At 33.8% G+C, this 12,200-nt stretch overlaps 1 long non-coding RNA gene across 2 annotated transcripts; it reads left to right on the plus strand.

Moving 5' to 3' along the window:
• Window positions 1-997: 997 nt before the first annotated feature.
• LOC122270907 (uncharacterized) lies at window positions 998-5,189 on the plus strand. 2 transcript variants are annotated; one of them, XR_011637957.1, is made up of 3 exons: window positions 1,417-1,811; window positions 4,286-4,463; window positions 4,764-5,189. It is a non-coding gene; the product is annotated as an uncharacterized lncRNA (long non-coding RNA). The 2 variants fall into 2 exon arrangements; XR_006226050.2 differs by lacking the exon at window positions 4,764-5,189 and having other exon boundaries at window positions 998-1,811; window positions 4,286-4,484.
• Window positions 5,190-12,200: the final 7,011 nt, after the last annotated feature.

The following is a 12,200-nucleotide window of genomic DNA, read 5'->3' on the forward strand; positions in this document are numbered from 1 at the left end:
AATTTTGATAGCATCTATTTCTAAAGAAGAAAATGTCTAATAACCCAAATGCAACGAAAATACCAACTGAGAATTTTAGTTTAATTTAATTAGAAATACAAGAGCAAAGTTTAAGTGTAAAATAGGTGGAAGAAAAGATGAATTGTGAAAACGTTATAGTAAACATCATTAAACTTATCAAAGGAAATGTCAAAATGAGAAAAAAATTACTAACAAGTTCTTTTTGAAAAAAGATAAGGATAAAGAAACATAAACAACAAGGAAAGCACAAGAATAAAGGACTTCTTTTAATACTGCAATACAAAAATAAAACACGAAATAATTATGTGATGTTTAATTTAAAATTTTGATGAACAAAACTGAAGATTCGATTTGAAAACGTGAACCCAAATTAAAAAGGCATTTAAATATTTATTAGGATGCAACTAGAAAATTATTTAAAAATTTAATAATATACTAGAATTGATTTAGTAATTACATTAAGTTATAAAGTTCGCTTCTGACAAAGTTAAACTTTAATTCTCTTAGAGTTATTTCTAGAATCTAATGAATGCACCAAATGTATATTTTATATCCAAATGATAAATGATCAGGGACCGATCAAGACAAATTCAGGCCCAAGGCCCACTAAATTTTCCTGGCCCATAGCAAGATATTTTGAAATTGAATTACTGAAAAGTAGTCCCTAACAATAAAAAAAAATCTATTGAACTGCATGATTCAAGAAAAACATTCTAAGAAATTTTGAAAGCAGACAATTGAAAATTATTTTTCTAAGATAAAGTTTACGTATCTATAAATTAAAGCAAAATATAAAACTACAAAACAATGTTATATCAAAATAGAAATAGTTTGGTGGCCACGAACAATTGAAATCAGTGATTTTTGCTAGAAGTCACTGATTTTTATTTAATACTGTTTGTCGTAAAAGTTTTCTATTTAATACTTAAACCAACACAAAGCTAGCCTACCTTTCATTAGACTTTTTACTACTTTTTGAGGCCCCTCAGAAATTGTGGGCTCTACCCTCATGCCTATTGGGCCTAGGCGATAATCAAGCCCTGTAAATCATTATAAATGCATTGAAATGAAACAAAATATTTTTGTTAAACTTTTTAACTTATCATGAATAAGATTTTAATATTATTTGCGATATAGAATATGAATTATTATAGGAAATATGCAAGTTAATAATCGTTACAGCTAGAAATTAGTCTTAATTGGTTTTTAAAATTATCGAATTACATTCACGCAAAATCTTTAAGTGAATATAAAATTCAATTCTCTTTGCCCACTTAAATGACAAATTTAATTGCAAAATAAAAAGAATTGTAGTTAAGCAACTATTTTTATTTTAAGTTTTTTAAAAGCTACGCAACGGAAATTTTTGCAATTAATAGGTTTTCTCTAGTGTGAATCAGAAGTAGACACTTAAGAGGATGCCACAACGCGGAAGAAAGTTTTCGTCGCAAATACTCTCTCAAACAAACAAACAACAAACCTAGAGTAAGTCAAGTTTTAATAGCTGAAAAGAGTAAGCCAAGTAAGCTGAAACAAGTAAGCCAAGTTTCAATTGCTGAAAAGAAAATTTTCAAATATACAAATGAAAATAAATTATGAGATGATAATTTATGATTACGCAACGCAGAAATTCCATACGGTAGAATGGTAGAAATCACATAAATCTCGGTGCGCTGCCGCGAAGCGTCATTAACCGATTCATCTGTATTAATAAATCGATGATGAGGAGTAGTGAGGAGGAATGGAGATGGGAAGAAGAGAGAAATTCCATACCTGACAACTCATTTGGCGTAAGATTTTATTTCTTTACTTAAAGTGGTAGTAAAATATATGTTTTCTGTATATTCCTTGCATTCCTTAATTTATTACCTTTTTGGCCACCACTATTTTTTAAAAAAAATTAAGAATATATAATATTATGTAAAACTATTGTGGTAATTTAAAAACTCTGTGTGTGTCTGCCTAAAATTATAATTCAAATTCCATTTTACTATCAGTGGGGAAAACCATCCTCGAAAGGATTAAAAGTTGGCTGGTATGAAGTTTTCTTCTAATAATTTGTTTGAATTTTAATATTTCAAAGTTTTTTTTTATATTTTTTGAGCAATTGAAACTTAATGACAAACTCTAGGTTTGCCTGAACTTACTTTTTCTTTCTTTTAAATTAGTAATGTAGGAGAAAAAGAATATGCGACGAAAATTTTCTTCCGAGATATGGCGTCCTCTTAACCAATATCTTTTTTAGATATGATTGCTCTAAACTTTGTACCAAGGATGGGCCCTAAAATGATGTGCGCAAGGTAATATTATACTGATAATTTAATGATGTTGAAAATTTATAATTTTAGAAAATTATCTTTTATTTAAGAAAAAAATAATAATTAAATAGAAAAGAGAAAGAAACATGAATTGTCTGTTTTGCACGTAATTTTAGCCACGAATTTGACAAAAATGATTTGCACATGGCAAATATTACATAAATTTACAAAGAATTTTTTTGTAAATTTATTTACAATTAACTCAAAAATTTTATATCGAATTTCATTACTTAAGTTGGGTATCCATGTGGAATACAGATCCGATCTACGAAGCATTCACCCTATCACGTGATGATATCAAGGACACTTACCTCTACATTTACTCTTCCTTTACAGTTACACCATGTAGTTGGAATGACTGGCTCGAGGAGGATGCCAGTGGAAATTGTAGCTTATTTTGCGATAATATATTTTTATTAAGTTTAGCACAGCTTCTTTATTTTTGAGAAACTCTCGCTTCACCCCCTTTATCCTACGTCCATTGTTTTTTTTCTTTTTTTATCAAATTTTGAAAGAGTTTTTTTATTTGTTTTTTGGGTAAATAAACATTACTACTTTTAATTCTTATCATTTGATTAAAAATGGTATTCAAATAGATGCTCTTAGAAACATTAGAATTCCAAGTAATTAGTTTTTTTTATATNGAAAAAAATAATAATTAAATAGAAAAGAGAAAGAAACATGAATTGTCTGTTTTGCACGTAATTTTAGCCACGAATTTGACAAAAATGATTTGCACATGGCAAATATTACATAAATTTACAAAGAATTTTTTTGTAAATTTATTTACAATTAACTCAAAAATTTTATATCGAATTTCATTACTTAAGTTGGGTATCCATGTGGAATACAGATCCGATCTACGAAGCATTCACCCTATCACGTGATGATATTAAGGACACTTACCTCTACATTTACTCTTCCTTTACAGTTACACCATTTGTAGTTGGAATGACTGGCTCGAGGAGCATGCCAGTGGAAATTGTAGCTTATTTTGTGATAATATATTTTTATTAAGTTTAGCACAGCTTCTTTATTTTTGAGAAACCCTCGCTTCACCCCCTTTATCCTACATCCATTGTTTTTTTTCTTTTTTTATCAAATTTTGAAAGAGTTTTTCTATTTGTTTTTTGGATAAATAAACATTACTACTTTTAATTCTTATCATTTGATTAAAAATGGTATTCAAATAGATGCTCTTAGAAACATTAGAATTCCAAGTAATTAGAATCCAAAAAATTGAAATTTATACTATCATCATGATTGCGAAGCAAGATTAATTCCTCGGGGTAAATATTGTTTAATAAAATAGTATAATCTTGAAAATTAAGGATAATTAAATCATCAATAAATCTAAAAGCAAATTTAACATTAAGATTATAATTTTTTTCCTAATAATGCAAAAATAGGTTAGTTAAAAGAGATGAAAAATTAGATCCTTGTGGTATTCCAACAATTTGAAGAAAAATATTTTTCCTTTGTAAAGATAATTATTAAAAAGACAAAAATTGATTAGAATTTTCCAATAATCAAAATCGCAACTAAGAGTATTTTTAAAATCATAGTAATAATTCAAAAGGACATCTTTTAGTTTAGAAAGGGGAATACTATTGAAAACATCCTGGAAATCAAAAGTTGCAATAGAATTAATTTTATTATGTTTAATGAATTCTAAAATCGATTGATTATTAGTGATAATTCAAGAAAAACCTTCTTTAATAATATTGTTAATAATTTTATTTAAGTAGTTAAAGAAAATGGTGCCAGATTTAGTTAGGTAAGTATTAGACCCACATGTGATTGTTCTAAATTTGATAGGAATTTTATGAAATTTATGACTGATTATTAAGTAAGGAAATTATATGTTGCTAATTTTAATTTTTAACTTCTCATTTGATTAACATGCGATTTCTCTTGCAATCATAACAACAATAATATATTTACAGAGCTCATTCCCACCACAAGTAGTACCCTGATCTTGCTGAGATGACCAAGGCTGTATACAAGATATGTGCAGCAACGAGGAAGAAGTGGCTAGTAAGCTACTGCTCAGCCTTCCTCTAGGAAGTCGTTCAGAATAAATACCAAAAGGAGAAACTGATCTCATACAATAAACTATTAAATGTATGTATTTGTTGATGGCAATAGTTTACTTGATATTTGTGTTAAAACATGAACTAGAACTGATTAAAACACAACTCTTTTTGAAAAAACTGCCAATACCAACGTTAAAAAACTTAACAACTTTTTATTTATTTTAAACATAAACAGTTCTAACAAAAAAAGAACATCATACCAATGAACAAATCAAAAAACTGAAAAACACCAGTGGCGTACACCCATCGCTTTTTAACATTCTCCCACCGTTTGATTATGAGGCATAATCAAAACTAAAATGATTTGATATTAAAAAATAATTTACAGGTTCAGTTTCTCTGGAATCTTCAGTCTTCCTCCAGACTTACGAAGTTTCGGTGCATGTTTGATGTTGGTGGAGTCATTCAACTAGTCCGACTGCTCGGAATGGTCCATTGACTCTATGCTGTTCTTCAAATATTAAGGACCATCTGAGCTTACGATTTCCAATGGGTATACCCATTGGAAATGTTGTATAGGACGAAGCATTAAGTCATTAGTCGACGTCTGTACTTTGACAAGACGAACTTCTCCGTCTCTTCCGAGAATAAGTTGAGAAATGCGTCCCAATGGCCAGTCAATGCGGTTTTTGTTATTAGCTCCTACTAAGACAATGCGTGACCTACGAGATGAGAAGGCCTTCCAACTGCGTCATCAACCCCTCGTGACGTCACCATACTTCGATCATTCCCCGCGACATGTGACACTTTCTTCTTCGNTGCACTCGTTGTATGAGAGTGCTCCCCCCAGGTGTCAATTTAACAGAAGCGGGGGGTCGATCTGAGTCAGGGGGTCGATCCGAAACAGAAGGGTCGATTGGGGGTCGAAAAAAAAACAGTTCTTCATACGCAAATTACACATACCTAATTGAGTATGTAAAATTTGTGAATTTTTTTATAATTGACTTAATATTAGTTTCTTTATAGAACATAAATTAATAAACGTATATTTATTCGGATGAAACAAGTATTTACGCACCAGCGGGCAGTGGCATGAACTCATTGCTACGTAAGGATTATTAGTATTTTTAAAATTTGCGACAATTAGAAATAAAAGAAGAAGACTTGAAAATACATGCAAATACATACTTGAAAAATATTGACATCCCTGATTGATTATTGTGGCATTTTCTGCTCAAATTGAAAATGTGGACATCAATCTGCAAGATGAGCTTTATGAATTATTGTCGGATCTTGAAGCAAAGACGCTTTTTAAAAATTTAACAATATGCAAATTTTGGACAAATATAAATATAATGCAAAAATATGTAAAACTTTACGAAATAGCTCAGCCATTTATGCTAGCATATCCAAGTTCCTATATAGTTGAAGCCGGTTTCAGTCACGTAAATTCAATCTTAACTAAGTACAGAAATAAATTAAAGTTTCGAGAGGATTTAAGATTAAAATTGACCAATTTTGAACCCAACATAGCGAACCTTGCAAGAAAACACCAGGCACACCCATCTCATTGATTAAAAAGCAATAAATCTGCAGTTACTTTACTTATTATTTCTACTTATTTATAATTACTTATTATTTAATAAATATTAATGTATTTGAATTTCAACATTAATATATTTTTCATAAAACTATTGTTACACAATGTACTATTACTTTAATAAATATTTAAAATCATAAAATGAATCCTATCCTTGTTTGCCATGGTACAAACACAGTATCTAATAGAGTTTTATTTTAATTAACAAAAAATTACTTTCATGGGGGTTGATGGAGATTTCAAAAAATTATATAGGGGTCGATGATCAAAAAAGTTTAGCGACCCATGGCCTAGATACTCTAATCTGAACAGTTGTCTTAGACCTTTAATCAACGTTCGTCGTTGTCTTAGATCTTTAATCAACGTTTGTCGATATTTTATTCTGTTAGTAAAGGAATTGCGATCTACAGCATCAATATCTGACAATTTGTGTTCTTGAATGTCTTGCAAAAACATCGAGGGTGATATTGGTTTTATAGCTTCGCTTTCAGTAATGTAAGTAAGCGGTCTCGCATTACTGACACTTTCGCAATTAGCCAGTACAATTAACATCTCTTCATAATTCAAGCTCGCTCTTCCTAGCACTTTTTTAGGAGATCTTTCAAAATTCTTATGAGGCACTCCCACCATGTAGCTGTTGGTGGGTAGAACTTCGATTCAATAGCGTTTACAGCTCCTTGTTTTTGAATCTGATTCCAATCCAGTAGCTTCAGTGCAGCCACTGCTCCTTCGAAATTTGAGCCGTTATCACAATAGATAGTTGAGCATCCTCCTCTACGTGATACGAATATTCGAAACGTCATTAGAAATGCTTCTGTTGAAGTGGACAAGCTCAAAATTCACCGCTTGATAAACGGAGCAGGTGAATATTAACATCCAGCTCTTCTTATTTTCTTTGAGAAATAGTGGGCCAGCCACATCAATCCCTGTGATCTGAAAAACCACTGCATCTTTTACTCAATTTTCAGGAAGTGGAGACTTCTGGAAGTGGAGTGGAATCGCATCAAGACTTATAGAACTAAACCTTTTACGGGTAATGCAATTGATCAAGACTTGCTTCACGGTTTTTCTACCGTGTAAAATCCAATACTTTTCTCCTAAAATGTTCAACAGCATCTGCACCCCTTCGTGATAGCTTTTCTCGTGTGTGCAGGTTATCAATATTTTAGTTACTTCATGGTTTAATGGAAGAATAGCAGGTTTTAAAAAAAATTCATCATCTTTTCGTTTGGTAATTTTGGTCTTTAATCGGATAATGCCTTTCTCATCTTTAAATATTTGGAGAGTTTTAAATCGATCATCATTTTCAGATGAAAAGCATTTGTTCTGAATAGTGTGCATTAATTTCTCTTCTGATTCTTGAAAATCTGCAACAACTAATTCTCCCTTTTTTCTTTCTGTTGGTCTCTGGCGATTGCATTAAAAGCGGAGAATAAATGCTGCAAGTCTAACAATGTTTTCCTACCTTGGAAATTTCCTGTAGTACCAATTGTCTTTGGAGATTTCACAATTAATGTGCATGAAGTTTTTTACTTCTCTTTTTCGATCTCATCTTCATCGCATGGATTCTTATCTGCTTCCATAAGGCGTTTAAACTCAGGTGGATCTTTTATACATTGAGGACTTTCCCACCATCTCGACGATATTAGTTTATTTGCTTCACAGTCTTGCAATGGCAAATCTGCCGGATTTTCTCACCAAGAACGTACTTCCAGGACATGGGATCACTTAGTTTTCTGATCTCGTTTACTCGATTTCAAACAATCACTGACCAGTTTTCGTCTCTCTGAATCCATGCCAGCACAGCAGTCGAATCACTCTAATAATATGTCTCGATATTCTTTCATTGTAGAGCTTCAATGATGGAATTTGTCAAGCGAGTTCCAATGACAGCTGCTAGAAGTTCCATTCTGGGAATCGTTTCTCCTCTTAACAAATAAACTCGAAATTTGGAAGCCAGAAGAAACACTTCTATTCGATCGTCTTGTTCGATTCTCAGAAATGTCACAGCTGCATTTGCGTCTTGACTACTATCAAAAAAAGTATGAATGGTACATTTGCTGAGATTTTCTTTAGTTAGTTGAATATATCTTGGGACTTCAGAGTCTTTGAAATATGTTAGGTCCTGAAACCATAGTAAAAACTCTTTTCTTAATTTGCGTTTGATGTTTTCGTCCCAGATTATTCCTTTTTTCCATGCTTTCTGTAACATTATTTTTGGAGAAAGCTGGAGAGAAGAAACCAAAAGGATCAAAGACTCTGTGAAACGTAGATAACATGCTACGTTTAGTTACTTTTCCAGTATCAACCTTATTCACCCTGCTTATGTCAATTTTTAACTTGTCCGATTCTTTGTTCCACATCAGACCTTTGACTCTTCCCTTTGAAAGGAGAGTCGACACCACCCTCTCCCGCCTAGTTTCCAGCCATCTAAGAGGTTTACTATATTCCGAAGGAACTATAATCTACCTACTTTGTCCTAAATGTCATCGACACCGGGCTTCCGCCGATCTTATCCTGAGCTGTTTTGGTCTTCTCTGGGAAGACATCTACTCTTCTCCTCTTTTGGTCTTCGATTTCATTCTAGTCAACGATTTTATGGATCAGGTCTGACTTCGTCAGGCTGGAAGAGGATAAGCAACAACAACAACATCAGACCTAAAGCGTTGGTTTCTCCTTTCTCATTATTTTCGCATATTCATATTCTCTAAGACCAAATTTTCAATTGGACATAAGAGTTGTTGATTCCTGCATAAATTTTTCTAGTTCTTCTTCATTATCAATATTAGTGACAACATTGTCAACATAAACATTTCGAGCTAATTTTTCCCTAAATTTAATATCATATTCGTCATTTCTTTTGATGTGATAGCCAATTACTGAGGTTAACAAGAAAGGGCTGCGCGTTACACCAAAAACTACTCTGGTATGTCGAAAATACTTCATACTATATTGTTTCTCATTTTCCCACCATAAGAAACGAATAAAATTCCTGTCTTCTTTACGAATGCTTATTTGACAGAAAGCTCTTCAAATGTCACCAATCACTCCGAATTTTCCATCTCTGAATCGCAACAGAAGGTCAGGTAGCTATTCAATCAAATTCGGTTCACATTCCAAGCATTGGTTCAGGGGCGGATGATTTGGCTATCGTGCCGACGCATCAAAAACTGGCCGAATTGGAGTAGTAGCACTGCTCGGTTTCAGCACAGGTCGATGAGGTAGATAATTCTCGTAATTATGTATTTCATCAAGTGGCACTCTGTCTATGATGCCTTCTTTTATCCAACTTGTAAAAACATCTTCGTATTCTAGATACAAATTCATATTATATACAAATATGAGTTTCAAAGTTGTGTGTTCCAGCCGTCTTTGAGCTAATTGTAAATTATCGGGTAACGGCGATCTGTCATCAGTCCAAGGCAAACAAACTTCGTACCGCCCTTCACCATCAACTTGCACAGTTTTCTAAAAATGTCCTTTAGTTTGAAGATCAATATCTTGCTTGGACTTTTCAATGGGATCAGTGATTTCAATCAAATCTAGCCGCCATAAATGGGATATGTCAAGTTCATTTACAAACATTGATGTTACATTCATCGCCAAACTTGAATTTTCCTTCGGTGTCTCTTCTTCGGGTACTTTTCCCAATAATTTCCACCCTAAGTGTGTTTCAACAGCTACAAGACTAGACGTCAGCATTGGTTTTGTAGTTAGCATTTTATCCATGTTGTCGGCACCGACAAATATGTCAATTGATCCGCTTCTATCACTTACGTCAGATGGAAAAATATTATCCTCTTCCAGTTCTTTTATCCAAGATTTGTTACAAAACGGGTCGAACAACTTCACAAATATTGTCTTGGTTCAAGGCATCAAAATTACAAACGAATTTTTCATTCAAATCCCTTAACCATATTTTGTAACAGTCATGTGTAATCTGTTTGCTCGAAGCACAGCCAAAAACTGGGATGCACTAATCTTTCTTGGCGAAGAGAAGGATAGCCCATTTCTCGAGCAACATTTTTCAAAATGTATCTATGAGATGCCGAATCTAAAAGTAATCTTACGAGCAGATGTCGGCCGAATAAGGACTCCCAGTCTAGAAAAGAGCAACTGGTGCACATTAATTCGATCGGGTGAAGAAGTCCGTCATGTTCCCATAACACATCATATCTTTAGAGGGGAGATTTCCGTATCGTGATCTGCGGCGGAATTATCGCCAAGTCTTGGAAACTTCCGGACTGTGGCCCGCGAGAAACTAAAATACAAAAACATCACAGAAAGAGACTAACTCGAAAGGTATAACTCGTAGCCACTCAAGGGCAAGCATATACTTATTTTTTTTCTCAAAAAATTTGCAAGTTTAAAATCTATTTGGCACCTTGGGCGATTGTAGTTGGTGCAACAGATCGCAATACGGAAATTTCTCCCCTTTAGAGATACTGAATTGGAGATTGATCGTTCATTGACTGATGGCTAAGATTAAAATTACGATCTCCGGATTGATGGATGGTGTGTGAATGTATCATCCCAGTAGAACAGAATGAAACGCATGTATGTTATCCCCGGATCATTTTCAGGAATGTTTCCCACACAGTCGCCAATAGCCCATGAATGGCGTTTTCAATATAAACGTAAACAACAATCCTGTTCTAGTTCCGGCTAGAAAGTATACAGCTGATTACTACAACTCATTTTGCTTGGGGATATTTTCACACAGATAATTTTGCTTTTAATGAAGGAAATAAATTATGTAATTTCTGAGCATAAATCTGTTCTATTTCGTAAGATGGTGAGTTTGAAGTGAAAATTTGTTTTACTTCTTTATAGTTGTTTTATTGAAAGTTATAGTTCTTTTTTTATAGTTACTTCTTTATAGTTGTCTTTCTTGAGTTGCTTTTGTTTTATTAGTCTATTACTGTTTGTTCTTGTTGCAAGCCGTGCACCATCACATGTAAGTGTTAACAATTGTTGAGCAGCGTTCATTTTACAAATTATCATTTAGGTTTAAATTTCGAAGTTGGTATATCGTTGACAAGGTAAGAAGTGTCTTAAAGCGATTCTATTTTTCAAATGACGATTCTTACGTCTTGAAATGACAGGTCTTCAATCGATACTTCTATCGATTGTTTTTTTAAACACACAAAAAAAAAAAATAGGCAAGAAATACAAGTATACGAGACAAGAAATGCTACTTAAGAGAGACTCAAAATGAGTACGTTTTGAGCCAAATATACTGCTTAAAAAAATACTGGAAACAGTGAACTGGAAATATATGAAGTAAAGAGCTTGCAGTGCATCATAGTACGACGTAAAAGAAAGAATCGATGGTCCCGCAGTGGACTGATCGTTAAGACACGGTTTCCAGCAAATCACCGAAGTCAAGCATCACTGGCTGCAGATCAATGTGCGGGTGGGTGACCACTTGGATCAGCCTGCGTAGGGACCGAGGATGTGTGGTATGGGTCCTAGTTAAACTGTTCTACCGTAAAGTGCTCGACTTCGCGTGCAGGTCGTCGAGCCACCGAAGCGAGGGTGCAATCCCCTCTGCAGAGGATCAAAATTGCGAAGGCATGTCTTCGGATCATCCTCAGGGATGTTTCCCAGACCGTCGCCAATAGCCTATTGTGCAGCTCTAGGGCGACGTAAATGAACAATAACAACTAACGCAAAGTGCTCGACTTCGCATGCAGGTAGTTGGGCGATCGAAGCGGGAATGCCATCCCCTCTAGGATGCCATCACAATTGATGGCATCCTAGTTCGGTAATGTTTCCTAGACCGAATTGGTAAGACTGAAGTTTAATGAATGGTTTGAAGAATAAACATATTAAATAATTACTATTTACATTTATTTACAATTTATACATAATTCGTTTAGTTTAAATGCGGCATCAAATATTTAGGATGCAAAAAAAGCAAAGATCAAATAACAGAACAACATTAAAAAGCAATTCAAAAATGTAAGGATCAAAGTTGTAGTAAAAACAAACTTTAAGTTCATAAATAATTAGTCCCGCAGTGGACTAATCGTTAAGACACGGTTCCCAGCAGATCACCGAAGTCAAGCATCACTGGCTGCGGTCAGTGTGCGGGTGGTTGACCACTTGGATCAGTCTGAGTCATAGAGTTGAAATACTGGGTAGAGAGAGTAGAATAACCCCCGACCCGTGGACAAGATAAAGTCACGTGACTGTAGCCCAAACTTGCCGTTCACTGAGACN

Source organism: Parasteatoda tepidariorum, chromosome 10 (genome assembly GCF_043381705.1).
Source record: "Parasteatoda tepidariorum isolate YZ-2023 chromosome 10, CAS_Ptep_4.0, whole genome shotgun sequence".
In the NCBI taxonomy this organism is placed as follows: domain Eukaryota; kingdom Metazoa; phylum Arthropoda; class Arachnida; order Araneae; family Theridiidae; genus Parasteatoda; species Parasteatoda tepidariorum.